Consider the following 17634-nt stretch of genomic DNA (forward strand, 5'->3'; position numbering starts at 1 on the left):
CCTCTTACATTTTTAATTTTTTGAATTTAAGAGTAATATGATTTCTTTTGGAACGTGAACTATTATAATGCAATGTTTGTTTTAAGAGCTCATTGTACAAAAAATAAAACAAAGTTCTGGTGTACAATAAAAACTGTACACTGCTTAATAACATTATATACTCACAAGGAATTCAGTAACATTTTCTAAGAACATGACAAGCTTGAGTAAAAAATGTCAAACTTGACAGTAAGTTAACACGGAATTTCAAGTATTTGTATCACTAATGAACATAATATTGTAAATCGATACGTTTTGGAAATTTTCCACCCTAATACGAGTATTGTAAGGGATAAAAAAATAGTAAGTAAGGTTGTTATTTAAATCTTAGCTGTATATTTTATTTTTATTTTTGATGTTAATGCAATGTCGATTGCACCTATAATTGAGGTGACATCTGCCATGAACTTTTGTCAATTTGTCAATGTTTTGTATTGATGATCACTTTGTTGGTGCAACTTATTAAATAAATAAATAAATAAATAAAAGGAAAATGGAACGGAATACAATTCTCGACAAAGCGAGTTCCTGGTTTTTAGGTTTTTTTTGTGAATTAAGATGGAAACTACCCCTCAAAAACCGTGCCCATCAGATAAGAAGAATCATAAAGATAACAAAGAACACTGATGGGGGAAACGTGTCGCTTTTTATTCAGTGTAATATTATCTTTTTTTCTACCTTTTTTTGCACAACATAAGTAAGAGAGTTCACTTATCTTGTGCAAAAAAGATATCATTACTGGAGTCTATGATACCACCACTCACCATTGAATATGAGGTTGAAGTCACAGCTGTATTGATTTATTTCCCTACCTATACGCTGTTAGATTTGAAGGGCTATTCTTGCTACGCACTGCTTGGTATATGCGCACACGGGGCTCAACCCGGAAAAACTTGCTAACACTAGCACTTTCAAGAGCAGCGTTTCGCTAAATCTAACACTAGTTCGGAATCACGACCCACTGCGAACATGCGGCGAGAAACTCAGTGGGTTGGGTATATGGATTAGGTTTGGACATTGAAACGGATTCGCCGAGAACGGTGACCGATGCCTAAAAGCACTGAGAGTGGTTCGGCAGGATGTGATAGGAACACGTCCTATTGCTGTATCGTAAAACGCATCCTCAACTTTTGAAATCTGGCTTGCGGTAAGCCTCACCCCCATTAGAATACATTAGGAGATTAGGGCTACTTATAGCCGTTGTAGACAGATGAGCACATGGCCTTCACTTTATAGTGAGTGGTTACCATCGATCATTGACGTCAGAAATGTCAGAGACACAGCGAAGAGGGTAGTTGTTGTTGATAGATTCTAAATAGAAAAATATTTGAGTGTACCGCTATTAGAGAGGGATAACAAGGAAGCAGTAGCTCGAGGCCTATTGTATTTTCTGATTTAGCTCACAACTACTTTAACAATTCAAACAATATGCTAACGATTCTTAGAATAAAATAAATTAACACAAGCAAAGTAGAACACATTTCGATTAACTACAAGTACATCAGATAACTCAAAGGTAAGTTTCGAAAATGCGAATCATGGGTCGTACTTTTTTTTATGATTGAAAGATTACTGGTGGCTCGGAGGCCTTTCCCGTTTCAGCGGGCTGATGCATGGGTTAGGTTGCACGTCGACCTCTTTGTGGAGTTCGATGAGTACGGTTACCAGGGTTCCTAAGCCTACTCTTAGGGTCGTACTATAATTGTACTAAGTCAGCGATATTTGAACGGTTAACGAACTTAGTGGTCTTAACTAAAGTATGTATAAAATTTGTTTGTTTATGAATGTTAACTTTTTTGATACATTTAACACTATAACTCTATGGGTGGAATCTATCTATCCCTCTGTGGATACAAAGGGTCACGGCTCACTTGAAGTCGAGTTATTATCGGGGCCCATTAACATCGCGACATGAATGCCGTTCCACCTCATGCGACATCAGGTCTAATCTCAGCATTATATAATGACAAAGCTTAATGCAAAAAAAAAAAAACTACAGTGAATATCTAAGAAATTCATTTCTTAAATTGATCTAAGATATGAAAAAAATATTGGAAATATTTTTTTTAAGTCAATACCCATTGTTGATATTTTTGTTTCTCCTTTTTATGTTTATATAAATGACAAAAACGTTTTTGATACTAGAGACCATGAAGCTGTAATAAAAAGAGTGCAAAAGACAGCCAACGAGACTTTTTATTTATTATTATTAACACTTACCTTAGTTTAATCAGCATTCATTAATGAATAGGAAAGTTATCGGATCAATGAAGAGGTCTAATGTTTAGAGTGAAGTTCAAAAGTGATTTAGACCCTGTACATATTGAAGTTACATGCCGCCAATCAAATTGAAATTACTGTAACTACATCTGTGCCTATCAAACTAATTCACTTATTTCACGACAGAAGACAAGAATTTGATAATACTAGAGGTCCCGCAGTAGTCGAAATTCGACTATAATTAATTGGAATTGGAAGTTTGTACACTATTACGATTGTATTTTATACTTCTATAATCACAAATTTCGCCAAGACTACACTACAAAAATATTAACAAAGACAAACAATATTTAATCTATTCTCAATTTGACAACAGACGTCAAGAACAAAAGTTTGACAATAAATAGTAGGTATGCATGCGTGTGTGCGAAATACATGGTATGTAGTGTGTGTAATGTTTTCTTTATTGATTTAATGTATCTTTTATGTATTATTTAAAAAAAATATCAGCATTGTGCACTTCTTCTCTATGTTCTCTATAAGTGTGAAAAAAATTTCATACTCCTCCGTCCACGCAATTTTCGTAAAAAGGGATACAAAGTTTTTGCTTCACGTATTAATATATAGATAAACTATTGGTGTTATATGATGACGTACAATGACTGAGATTACAAACAACAGTAACGAATATACATACTCGTAATTTATCATCGTCTTCTGCAAACGTCACATTCGATCGAAACAAATGGCGGCTGATTTCAAGGACCGTTTTCACGTTTGATTGAGTTAATATCCACCTCGATTTTCAGTGTTACGGCACTAATAACTCAATTGTGTAACCGGCTCTGCCTCTCACGCAATACGTACATTACAGACTTAATATAACGGTGATTAAGAATTGTGAAAAGTGTATTATTAGAATCTAGTTTGTTTTTTGAATATTGTTTTAATAATTTACAATTAACTACACGTATCCGTATGCCCGCAATGCTTAAAGACGTCTTCAACGCTTGCGTACTACCGATCATGACATATGGCGCTGAAACGTGGACATTGACCGTAGGTCTGGTCCGTAAGTTCAAAGTCGCTCAACGTGCTATAGAAAGGGGTATGCTTGGAGTTTCTTTGATGGATCGAGTCAGAAATGAGGAAATCCGTCGAAGAACCAAAGTAACCGACATAGCCCTAAAGATTAACAAGCTAAATGGGCAATGGGCCGGACATAAGTGTCGCAGAACCGATAGAGCAGACGCATTTTGGAGAGCACGTGCCAGTAAGCACAGTGTTCGGTGTCACCCTGCCGGGTAGAGCGATGACTTGCAGCGACATGCTGGAGAAGATTGGATGCGGAAGGCGGAGGACCATTCATTGTCCTCCCTACATCCAGCAGTGGAGAGATACAGTGTGATGATGATCCGTACACCACTTAGTTCTAATCAATGCTAGCTTAAAAGTCGGAAAAACCTACTTCAAATTAGTACAACTTAATATTTATGAGAAGAGACACACAGAAAACTATTGCTTAGTATATAATCTATGGATGGTACTTTCCCGCCTTATTTCCGTAGTAGCTGTCTGATTAGACAGGGCAGGGGTAAACTTGGCTCGTGGGAATGAATGCCATAGTTCAGTGAGTTTCCCGACATAAGATAGTCAGTAACGAGAGTAGACACGACCATGGCTCCTCTCAGGGGTTACCTGAGGTGTACTTGAAAATTGTTGTTTGGTAAAATGTTAATTGATGCACTAATGTGTAAATGAAATAAGCTAAGTATTTGATAGATAGTGCATGGAATAGTAAATATTGACCGGGTACAACTTAGCCAACTAATGCAGTTGGAATCAAAGGCAGCGGCTTGGCTCTGCCCCTGGCATTGCTGAAGTCCATGGGCGACGGTAACCACTCACCATCAGGTGGGCCATATGCTCGTCTGCCTACAAGGGCAATAAGAAAAATAAAAAATAAAAAATTAAATATAAAAGTGCGATTCTAATTTAAAAAAAACCTGTCTAGTGCATTTCTTTTGGATCTGTATCCCCTGTTCTACTGTTAATGCTATTTAAGACACAGCACAGAAAGTTCTTCTGTGATGCATTCATTAATTCTAATTTATAAAATAGTGTGATTCAAATTCAATTGAGATTTCGGGGTAACACCTCAGAGTCAGTGGTGTCTTTAGGCTATTTACGTATTTGTTTATTACACTATAAGAGCGAAATTAAATAAAAATCAGATAAATTCGTTTACAAAGGAAATTACGCCCTAATTATGTTTTAAATTTACGGTCCACATAACACGTAAGCTCGCTAGCAAGAGATGTTATCCTAAAGTACGTCGTTAAGATTATTATTTTGATAAGATTATACTTCGTGCGTTCAAAGTTGTTCAAATGACGGTACTTGAAGATGAAAAATTAAGTTTTTTTTTTCATTTTTAGTTGTATATACAAAATTTGATACTACTAGCTCTTCGCTCCCAGCTTCGCCGGTATGGATAACACTAAATTGCGTGGGCGAAGATGCGTGTTCAGCAGGGCAATGCATATAATTTCCGGAAATTATTTTTACATCGAGCTTCGTCAAAACCGCTTGAGTGGTATGAGTTTGATAACGTAAGAGATATGGCAAATATTTTCTTCGGTCTTCGCGAGATATTGGCACAATTAAAGCTGCTGTCAACTTTTAATCTCGCCATTTTTAAAATTTCATTACTTCACAAATAAACAGAGCTTCTTTCGTTTTAATAATATTATTTTAATTAAAAATTCTAACATCTAATCTATATAAAAGGAAATAAAGAATATTTTTAAACGATGTTTTTTTTTCAATTAAAACTGTATATTTGTCAGAACAATTTGAATATATTTTTTTTCTAAATTTAAAAGTACTCTGCGGTGTTGTATGCCCAGTTTAAAATTTATGGAACGATGACTAACCTTCTACGGTAGTCAAATATGATGTTTCGTTTTTAGGAAAACGATCAAATTCCGTATAATCCAAGGAAGATGAACAGCTATTTGTGTTTGTATCCGTTAGAAAATCCAATCTCAAATGCTAATATTTTCAACGATTTACATAGAGATTACCGCCAAGGTTTCCGATTCAGCCATTTACAAAGCCCGCCATTTTTCCACGACTGGAAAACAGCACCCGTTAAATGCGATTATAATAATTTAACTGAGTTGTAGTTTTGTTTTCTGAGGCTTACCTCTCGAATCGTTTTTTTAATAGAAATGAAACTATTAGCGCGTTCGAAGTATATATTTTTTGTTCTGAATATACCTCTAAAACTGATTTCCAATGCTACATTATTCAGTAGTTTTTGTTATTGAATCCCATATTTCGATTAAGGGAGAAATAGCCTTTGGAAGTGTATTGTATAGTTAATTTTGAAACAACATTAACTTCTGTGTTATTTTGCGTGCCAGATTATCGATCGATTTGTTATTTCAGTCAAACTAGAGGAGACGGCGTAGGATCTTCCACCGAAAGTGTATTATCCGAATATTGTTAGGAGTTTGTTCTTCAAGATTTTCTTGATTCAAATTTTTGTCGGTTTTGTTCTGTGACGACGACAAGCCTTTTGTCTTCACGTGGCTGAGGCCATTTACATGTTTCGTCTATTCGTGCTAGCAAACAGTTTTATCTGAAGTAATAGTTGAAAACAACACTTGTCTTAATTTTATATATTACCATTGGTGTGTATAGTTATAGTAGATCATCGTTTTTGGTTCAAGAAACAGAAACAGTTGGCGAAGAGATAAATGAAAATACAAAAAAAAAGTATAACAGGTACGAAATAAAATATAATAATTTATTGTCGACGTTTATTCCGCTAAACAACAAGTCGTCCCCATAATTATTCATGAATTATGCAAAAGCTAACTGCAGCCGCAAAGCAAATTGTAAAACAACTGGAGAAACCTTACTTGTACCGCGTTACGATGCTAATTTTAAGTTTCCGAAGCAAATTTAACGGTTTGTTTTTTTCTTTTACCGAGCAAAATCTCTGCAGAAACTGTCTTTCTTGTTACCACCTAAATGATCAATACACTTGGAATACATTACACTAAATAGTAAATTTATTCGTAAGTTTCCAAACAATATGTTAATTGTTCCAAAACTTAAGACATTTCAAAGAAATATCGTACTCCCGTGGGTTGAATTTAGATTTAAATAAAACAGTGTATTTATTTAGAATATCATTTATTTCCATTCGAAATATCTAGAAACCTAAAATAGATAAGAAATGAATATTATCAAATTTTCCCTATAAAAAAACCACTAAGTTAAAACACGGATTTGCTCTTTTACGACAAGAAGATAAAACATATGAAACGGATATTAAGGAGTTGAGAAATTTGTCAAATCTGCGGATGTATTAAGTGGGAAAGTTTTACGACACTTCGAGAGTTAGCTAAGTTCTTTTTAAATAACTTTCAAGGCTTTTTTTTTCTAAGCGATGCTTATTTTTCAAAACCCGAACTGACGATTTAGCTTCCAGTTTCTAAATATTTCCTAAAATTTCGAATTAAGATGAGGAAACTTAAGCGCTACGTTGGTACTTTTTAGAGAAAATAAATACTCCGATGTTTTACATCTCATTGCCTAGAGGCATTCTGCCTAATCTTATGCCAGCTATTAACTATTGGTACTACGAAACATTTGTTCGATCTAAACAGGTAAGAGTTCTATTACGAAATTTTGTCTACAAACTCCATACTACGCCTTAAAGTGACCGATAGTAATCACTGCATGGTGTCTATGTACTCCGGTACCCTTTCACATCGTGTGGTGGACTATGACATCGTATTTATTATGATGTCTAAGAATTCGTGAGCATACAAATAATTTTTTTACTGCTTTCGAAGCCAGCCGCTTAGAGTGCCGCGAACCATTTAAATGTTGCGTTTTGAAGGATGATGGCGGTCAGACCAATTCGATTTCATGATTCTTTTTTTTCACTTTTTATTTATTTAAAGCGCATAGTTTTGTTTAACTGGTCATTTTTTAATTATCAAATTTGACTGCTCCTTGCCGTGCACTATGAGCGGTTAGTGAAAATTTCATAATTTTCATTTCATTTCATAATTTACGTTTGAGTACGTCGTTCCTCCGATTTCAATTGCGCAAATCGGAGCTCAATCTAAATTACATTTGCATTTTGCATTTGCAGATGCATTTCGTGAACAATTAGTTTCATTGTTGAGTTCTAAGCTCCCAAAATCTTTGCAAAATATTGTATAACTAATTTTAATTTATCATGTCAATAATGAGATTTAAACAGCATACAAAAAAGGCAAAAAGAGTGAAAAAGTTAAGAAAAAAAAAACGTATCGATACGATTTACAAATCAATTTACTTTTTTCTGACGATCTTTAATATTAATTCAAGCTTAGAGTAGTGTAGTTATCTAGTCGTTAATTAAAACGTCACGATATAGCTACCGCCCATAAACAAATGCAAGAAGTCAAGCAATATCTCATGGTGGCAGTTGATTTATGGAGTTTCCTTCTACCGTGACGCGATCGCTTCGTATTCGGGCCCTGCTTTATTATATGGCTTTGTAGCTTCTTATAGAATCTGTCTAGATTACATTGGGGTTTCTGTCAATGCGAGTGCTAAGACTATTAGACGGATTACTGTACAATTAGTTTTGTTCTAGGTGTCTGAAAAAAAACTGCAAATGAAATCTCAATTTGATAAAGTAATCTATATCTCTATATATAAAAATGAATTGCTGTTCGTTAGTCTCGCTAAAACTCGAGAACGGCTGGACTGATTTGGCTAATTTTGGTCTTGAATTATTCGTGGAAGTCCAGAGAAGGTTTAAAAGGTAGATAAATATGAAAACGCTCGGAATTAAATAAAAATAACAATTTTGTTTTTCCTTTGATGTGTCCCCCGTCGGACGGATTCCTTTTGTTTGTTTTATCGATTGACGCACTACGAAGTCTGCCAGGTCAGCTAGTATTCTATAAAAATGAATTGCTGTTCGTTAGTCTCGCTAAAACTCGAGAACGGCTGGACCGATTTGGCTAATTTTGGTCTTGAATTACTTGTGGAAGTCCAGAGAAGGTTTAAAAGGTAGATAAATATGAAAATGCTCGGAATTAAATAAAAATAACAATTTTGTTTTTCCTTTGATGTGTCCCCCGTCGGATTCATTTTGTTTGTTTTAAGTTTATTTTATACAAAAGTGTAGATCTTTTATTTATCGATTGAGGCACTACGAAGTTTGCCGGATCAGCTAGTTGTATATAAATCTGATCATCGATATTATTGGTTGGTTTTACGGAACAGTGTTATTATGGAATACGAGCTTTGCCACCCTCGAGCGTCGGATGATTCAGCTGCAAAAAAAAAAATTGAAAGGAAAACATATTTTTCATCACTGCGGAGGTCGTGGGGCGCGACGTCAAATGCGGGGATATTGCAATCAAGGCCCCGGGAACGAGGCGTCTGCTCGTGTTCGAAATCTGCAACATTTCCACGAACAACTAACTGAGCGCATTGTGACGTGTCGCGTTTTAAATATAATTTATTTGGCTGGTTTTTTTTTTTTTTTTTCGAATACACGAGCCCGACTTTGTAGATGACAGATAATTGGAAAAACGTATACGATTAAATTTACATTCATTCTGTTTCGGGAATAAATGTTTAAATAATTTTTTATAGCAATGAATTTAAACATATCTGATTTCAAGTACTTTACGAAGTCTTACTTGTACTCTCTACTTAGTTGTTACAGAGTTAATTTCAGCTTTCATCTCGAGATATGATATTGAAATGCTGGTGGCCTTGTAAAACAATTTTTTAATTTTTTTATTGCCCTTGTAGGCAGACGAGCGTACGGCTCACCTGATGGTAAGTAGTTACCGTCGCCCACGGCCTTCAGCAATGCCAGGAGCAGAGTCAAGCTGCTACCGTATTAAATTAAATTTGCGTATTTAAATCAGCATATAAAATAAATTAGTCAGAAATAAATCGGTAAGATTTTAGAATTTTCCTGTCCGTAATTACATACATGGCGCTCAGCCACTAATCAAAGATTGCGATAAAAAATTAAGGAAGACTTGCTCTTGCGTTCTTACTCAAAATGGACAATCATTGTATCAAAATAATTGAGCGATATTTTACATGTAAAGGCAATGGTATTCTGTCTGTATTTCCAGCTGATGCGAATTTGAACTAAAACTACATACATTTGGTAGGCAGCGGCTTGGCTCTGCCCCTGGCATTGCTGACTTCCATGTGCGACGGTAACCACTCAGGTGGGCCGTATGCTCGTTTGCCTACAAGGGCAATAAATAAAAACATACATTTAGCTGTAAGTAGTATGTATTTACTGGTGGTAGGACCTCTTGTTTACTGGTGGTAGGGCCTCTTGTTTACTGGTGGTAGGACCTCTTGTGAGTCCGCACGGGTAGGTACTACCGCACGGGTAGAAATAGGCGGGGTTTCTGCCGTGAAGTAGTAATGCATTTCGGTTTGAAGGGTGGGGCAGCCGTTGTGACTATACTGAGACCATAGAACTTATATCTCAAGGTGTGTGGCGCATTTACGTTGTAGATGTCTATGGGCTACAGTAACCAGTTAACACCAGGTGGGCTGTGACATCTAAGCAATAAAAAAAAAAGCTACACACATATAAGTAGTATGTGACTTGCTGAATGTGATTATCAAGCTTTATAGATGCCATGATATAGATGCCATGCGTTTTTAATGTTGGTAGGGTGTCTTGTGAGTCCGCACGGGTAGTTACCACCGCTCGGCTTATATAATTAACATTAAATAATACGTTCCAGTTTGGAGGCTGGGGCAACCGCTGTACTACAGAACTGAGACTTAGAACTCGTAAGTCATTGATATCTATTGGCTCTGAAGGCTTGGCTTCGGTTTTCTCAAGAAAACTGAGGTTTTGCACATGTTTGTCAATAGGCACACCGACACGTGGCCGATCTTCCTCTAGTTTAAATAAATAAAAAAAAACATGTGTGCAATTCACACGTGGTAGAAGTGAAGCCTTCCAAAATTAAAATACAATTATCCTAAACGTCTTAAGTATATGTAAAATTTTGTCATTAGTAAATAATTGTAAGGTAGCGCCCTCTGTGAATTGATATTTTAATTTCACGTATAATCCTAAATTAAAATTCACTACAAGAGCTTTCATACACACGTTAGTATTAAAAAATCTCACAGATGGCGCTGTATTAAATAGTATGTATATTTCTGTCTCATTCTTTTCTGGCTTCATCCTACACATTTTTGTATTTGTGTCTCTTACCTGTCGTTTTTTCCGTTGCATCCGGTTTGAAATCACAACGATTCTAAAGAAGTTTTCACTTCAAAAAATCAACATTAAAACAAATTTAGCACTCATTAATTAAAATGTCACGTCGAGAATTCCGAGCGTTGTAAAGTAAATTATAGTGACTTACCTCAACCATGATTTCTGTGGGGAGTACGGGTAAAGTTGTGGCTTTGTTTCGTGTCAAGTTTCCAACGCAAATGTTACCGTTTTGCATAGTTGCTTTGACTGTTGCATACAAAAGTTCAACGATGCCTTAACTAATGGAATAAATAAAGTGAAAGCACGTAGAGGTGTGGATAAGTTGAGACAGTTTGGAGAGTGCATTCGGTTATAAATCATGGAGGTTGAACGGTTTTATAAAAAAATAGCCCCTGTAGAACTTTATGTATACTTAGTCTGGCCATAAATACTGTTACAATTAAAAATAAACAAAATATTACATTTGAATTAGGAATCTGTCATTTTTATATGATTGCTCATTGAGTTTTCTCATTTTGGCGCCAATACTATAATACTAATAGCTCTAAGGAAGCTTCTCAATTAGTCGACAGAGTGCAACGTGGGCACTATCCGACTTCAGTGATGGTTGGTTTGATAGTAAGGAGTGACTGAGCCATACTTTTGTGAAAAAGGTATCAAAACATCGGCACAAGTGTATCAAGATACCATTCTTGAGAAGGTAGTGAAGCCCCTTAACAACACCATGTTCAATAATCAAGAATGGTCCTTCCAGCAAGACTCGGCACCAGGTTATAAAGCTCGGTCTACGCAGTCTTGGTTGGAAACGAACGTTTCGGACTTCAGAGCTGAGGACTGGCCGTCATCTAGTCCCGATCTTAATCCGCTGGATAGTGATTTATGGTCAGTTTTAGAGAGTACGGCTTGCTCTAAACGCCATGATAATTTGGAGTCCGTAAAACAATTCGTACGATTGGCAGTGAAAATTTTTCCCATGGAAAGAGTGCGTGCTTCTACTGATAACTGGCCTCAACGTTTAAAGGACTGTATTGCAACCAATGGAGACCACTTCGAATAAGCTTTTAATACTTTAAATTGTTTTATATTTATGTATTAAACGAACACACTGTAAAAGTAATAAATGTTATTTGCAATAGATTTTTTTTTCCTTTGTCTTAGTATTTATGGCAAGACTAGGTATATACTACGTAATTTCGCGTTTATAATTGTCATTCTTTCCAATTTCCTATTTGAGATTTCGAATGCTCTACAGCTTTCGTGGACAGTACTGTAGTAGTAGGACTGTGATAGTAATTTTACTTTACGTCTGTCACACGCGAAGATCGACGAAAATACTACCGCACGTTCACATTACTATCTTTATTCTTTCTTCTTATTATTATTATTACTTATTATTTCTATCTTTATTCTTAATATGTAGTGAATGAATACAATTTACCTTTTTTGTAGTCTTCATATTATAATAGTTTAGGTTTACTTGCGCTTAGCCTTACGCTGAATTCATATGAGACACAAGTGTTCTAAATAAATATTTCTTTAGTATTCTTAAAATTCATGCAATGTTGAGTTCTGTTACCGTATTTATGAAGTCACGACAGGTCACAGCTACATACATACCCGGGGGATTCGTTTATGGATATCTGGTCGAGCGGGGTAACAGACCGGGCTATGTAGGACTTCGGCGTTTCCAGAGAAAAAAAGAGAGAATAAGAAGACTGATGTCCCCCTTTTCTCTTAATTCCTTCTAAGAGGCTAAGCCCTGAAAACGGCGCACAAAGCTACATAAATACCAAGATTTTCCGTACCCGGTACAAAATATTGATATAACTTTAAGATGTTCTATTTCCATGAATTGCTACGTTTGATTGTGAGCCTTAAATCTGAATAGTTTGTTAGACATATAACGGTCTGAAGATGAGACAAAATTCATATGTATATCGTTTGAAATATCAATTTTAAGTTAAGTAATAAACTTTATAATGTTGTGATTCTCACAGCCCTGAATTTTCTTTGTTCCAAAACTCATAGTCCAGAAAGTTTGACAACGTTGTCACTCGCGGAGATTACGCATAGACCTATATAGTAGGGACACGACATATTGTTCTATACGTACAATTGCTTATATAAATAGCACCCATTTTGAAGGCACATACATAAACATATATCTATCTCGTTCTTACTCACCACTTTAACTCGCAGGAAAACAATATAACAGTATTTCAGTGCGTATATAAAATGAAACATGAATATACGTAAATGTCTCCGTCTCCGTCTAATGAGGCCGAAAATCCGCCATGTTTAGCGCGCCAAATGTCATTGTCACGTCAGTTCGGCCGTCTGTTTTGGGTTGTACATTATTTATTGACTTTGATATCGATTTAATATGATTGCTTATATAAAATTTCTTATTTTATCATGCTTAAAACATACAAAAATAATAATTAAAACATATTTTATAGGATCTCAAGAAAGTCGTCGGAACTATTTAAATAAAATAGTTTTATAACACTATTGTCAACTCGTTTAATATTTAATAATTAAGTGATTTTAGAGAGGAAGTCACAAGGAATGTTTGTAATTTTATTAACGAATAAATGTTTTGTAGGTGTTTTTTTTATCAGGCGGTCCCTTGATAAGTTTAAAATGGTGCGGCGTACCTTCCTTGAGGTGCGCTGCGGTAGTGTGTTACGGACTTTAGAGTCAGCAAAACAATTAAAATAGATTGTAATAGTCTAAGAAAAACACGTACTCAAAATACGATAACATTCAGCATGCTAGAAATGGGCAGATGGCACTGTACTACGCCATATCTTTATGTTTTGCGGCAAACGACAACCTTATAAAATCAGTGTAGCAAATTTTAAAAATCGTCATATCGTTTACTTGGCAAATTTAAAGCACGAACTCGTCTTAGATTACACATAATATCTAAATCACATCATCTTTGCACATAACAATATACTTACTTCCTATTAAAGTATAAATTCTACAAATACATTCACTCAACAATATTTAAAATAAAATGAGCCAAGAACGTTTATCGATAAAACCTACTAACATTAAAATCTTCTGGGCAGCACTAAAACCGCCATCTTTTGTGGCCAGATGACGTCACAGTGGCACGAATTTTTTGTTGACGTTTCATTTCCATAGGTTTCCTACTTCAGTGAGATTACGTCGTAACAATGTTTTGACAAGTCAAGATTCCAGATTAATTTCGTTTACAAATCAAGTGAATTGATTGCAGTGTTTTAAGTGCTTCCCAGATCGTAAATGTGCTTAGACACGGTTTTTTAATCATTTTTAATTTTATCTTTTGCTTAAGTTTACGCTTATATTTTACGCTTTGCGTGATTCATAAAAGAAAAAGAACGGACTAATTACCTCGATTACACGTTTATAAATCAGACAATTTCTTTATTATTAACAGGTTTATTTAAAAAGTTAGGTACTCTGACATAGCTATAGAACGAACTCTCCATATTTAAAAAAAATATCTTCTACTTTTAGTTCGGATAACTACAAAAGCGTTTTTTTTAACTATCATTAAATCTAAACATTTCTGCTGAAAAGTTAAAATTTAAAAACGTCACAGGGTTCCGGAATTTTTCTATAATTATCATATCACTAGCGACCTGCCCTCGTTTCGCTTCGGAAACTGTAATTTATTATTGATTTATCCACTATTTAATGGATATTATTATACATATACCTAAACCTTCCTCTTCAATCACTTTATCTATTAAAAAAACCGCATCAAAATCCGTTGCGTAGTTTTAAAGATTTAAGCATACATAGGGACAGACAGATATAGGGACAGAGAAAGCGACTTTGTTTTATACTATATAGTGATTACATTTCTTGAAAGCGCCAATTTACTAAGCAAGCGAGGAGAAGCAGCTCCGTTGAAACCAGCGCGGAACATGGCCGCAGGCTAAGCTTGCTTACATTAGAACAAAGACGAACTCGGACAACACGACTCCACAAACGTTCTGCCAACCGTAACGACACAACAAGATAAGATGTAACTGACAGCTTCCTTACAATAATAAACTTAATTAAGTAATAAACAAGAAACAGGGCTCATGATTCAAAGCGGTTTTGCCATGTATGAATGAATGAATTTACATACGTTAATTTTGTAATTGCTGATGTCTCGGACTAATACTGTTTTGTGTATTATTTTTTCTACCTTAGCTGAGAGCCTTGAGAGGCTATTTTAGCGTAACCTTAACTAGTAGGTGAGCTCACGGGACTCAAACCTGACGACGTTGCTAACAAGAACCCTAGCAAGAGCCGTGCTTCGCAGAATCTACCACCGGATCGGAAACGCGACCCACTGAGAAGATCCGGCGAGAAACTCAGTGGGCTGTGTCTGAGGGGTTTTGTGTAATTATTTCGAAGCCTTATTAATAATTTATGCGATTTAATATTTGGAAGCAAGCAGCGACTATCCTCCATCGTTCAGGGTCGCGTTCTCACTTTCTTCGGGCATGTGTCGCGGCGGGGTGCCGACTCAGTTGTGCGCCTTGTGGTGCAGAGCATGATAGAGGGTACTAAACTGCGCGGCAGATCACCGTTACGATGGAGCGACCAAATAAAAGCAGCTCTAAACGGTCCCGTTAAGTGGTTCACAAGAAGGGCCACGGTACGCGAGGAATGGCGACGTCTGATGAAGCGCATCACCACCTGAAGTGATGACCACGACCACTCTGCCAAGAGTACATACGGCTGAGAAGAAGAATTATAAATATATTTATATATTTGCTAAAGATCACGCCACGTTAACTGGTCCTGTGCTAAGTTCGTAAAGAACTTGTGTTACAGGTACCAGATAACGGAAATAAATGTAAGATTTTTATTATACACATACCTATATATAATATACATCCATAACCCTGGAAAAGACATTTTATATTTATCATACAAATATGTTCCCTTGGCGGGATTTGAACCCGCGGCCTCCTTGTGTAGTGACCATGTCACTTACCACTACACCAGACGGCCGTTTTATTAGGAAGGAGAGAGCAATGCGTGTGGGGTGATTCAGAGTAAAGAGTTCTGTAATTGAAAACTTTACTGCAATCTCCAATAAAAGCACTATTCAATGATCAGGGTGCCTACAAGACAATTCAATAGCGTTAAAGCTTCTAGAAAAGTAACCAAATGCTTGAGAATGAGATAAGTAAACGCATATTCTTCGTTAGATTTACCTCTAGTTCGCTCAGTTCTATTCATTATTTATACCATTTTTTCACGAGTTTGAGTGAACTTAGCACGCTGGTACATTAAACTTTCACTAGACCCCCTGATTTCGGTGAACTTAGTTTGATCATCTGAACAAATCACACTGTTATCGACCTGAGTTTTCTCACTAGTATTGAACTGATTCAAAATGACATTTCGAGTGTAATTTTTTGTTTTTTATTTTTTTTTATTGCTTAGATGGGTGGACGAGCTCACAGCCCACCTGGTGTTAAGTGGTTACTGGAGCCCATAGACATCTACAACGCAAATGCGTCACCCACCTTGAGATATAAGTTCTAAGGTCTCAGTATAGTTACAACGGCTACCCCACCCTTCAAACCGAAACGCATTACTGCTTCACGGCAGAAATAGGCGGGGTGGTGGTACCTACCCGTGCGGACTCACAAGAGGACCTACCACCAGTGATGAAATGTAATGAAATACCCATTTCTAAAGCTATCTAAATTCTCTTAAAGCCGATTTTGTTTTCTTATGCTGACTATTAACGTACATAGTTCATGTAAAAGATACGCTTCATTCTCAAAGTCCAAATAGGACCTAGATATCAAGCATCTAGTTTTTTCGATTACAAATTGACCTTTTGTCACAATAGATGCCACAGAAGTAAACAATCTTTATCTAGCATTCGATTTCGTAATAAGACGATTTTAAGATTTACCGCTAAACCAAGAGCTGAGCGGTGTTTTACGAAAGTTTACGATTGAGTCATTCAAATAAAGTCAAAATTAGCTTCTTGGGATATTAATTTCATTTCTTTTACATTCCAATTTCCGTTTCGAATCGAGACGAAAAACCATGGCTTTGTAATTTATAAGAGCCACTAATTTCCCATAGGTCTGCGCTCGATAGGGCAATTCGATGTAGCTAATCATAACGCAAGAAGCAAGATTTGTTGTTAAGCAAAATTTATACAAGAAATGGATAAACGAAATCCAGTACAGTTGCTGTTCCTGCTTCAGGGTATCTAAAGACTGTGTCATCAACGATGTTGACAGAGAGAGAGAGAACATACTTTATTGCACACCAAAACACAATTAATATTAGTAGTCAATGAACAAGCAGATACGTTTGTAGAATAGGCGGTCTTATCGCTAAAAGCGATTTCTTCCAGACAACCGTTTAATTAACAGAAATCCTGGAAAAGATAAAGATGCAGCAGGTATGTTGCGGTGTACTATAATATTAATAATACATTATTAAAGAAAAGCGATGCATCGATGTTCGAATCCCGCAGGCGGGTACCAATTTTTCTAATGAAATACGTGCTCAATAAATGTTCACGATTGACTTCCACGGTGAAGGAATAACATCGTGTAATAAAAATCAATCCCGCAAAATTATAATTGGCGTAATCACTGGTGGTAGGACCTCTTGTGAGTCCGCACGGGTAGGTACCACCACCCTGCCTATTTCCGCCGTGAAGCAGTAATGCGTTTCGGTTCGAAGGGTGGGGTAGCCGTTGTAACTATACTGAGACCGTAGAACTTATATCTCGAGGTGGGTGGCGCATTTACGTTGTAGATGTCTATGGGCTCCAGTAACCACTTAACACCAGGTGGGCTGTGAGCTAGTCCACCCATCTAAGCAATAAAAAAAAAATACATGCATTTAAGAGATATATACTGTTAAATATAATATGAATTCACTATACGACACTTTAAGACGGATGATATGCAAGTATAATATTACAAAAAACCGGGGTATTCTTAACACGTTTTTATATTAGCTAGTTAGGAGAGGTGTCTTTGTATATAAAGGCATCTTTAAGACGTCATACGAACTTGAAAATTTGTACACGCAGCGAGGAGGAC

General features: G+C 36.2%; 1 long non-coding RNA gene across 1 annotated transcript; it reads left to right on the forward strand.

The window, feature by feature from the left end:
* The first annotated feature begins 232 nt into the window (after positions 1 to 232).
* LOC134199586 (uncharacterized) lies at positions 233 to 5073 on the forward strand. The gene is made up of 2 exons (XR_009974141.1): positions 233 to 342; positions 4698 to 5073. It is a non-coding gene; the product is annotated as an uncharacterized LOC134199586 (long non-coding RNA).
* Positions 5074 to 17634: the final 12561 nt, after the last annotated feature.

Source organism: Bombyx mori, chromosome 10 (assembly GCF_030269925.1).
Source record: "Bombyx mori chromosome 10, ASM3026992v2".
Lineage (NCBI taxonomy): Eukaryota > Metazoa > Arthropoda > Insecta > Lepidoptera > Bombycidae > Bombyx > Bombyx mori.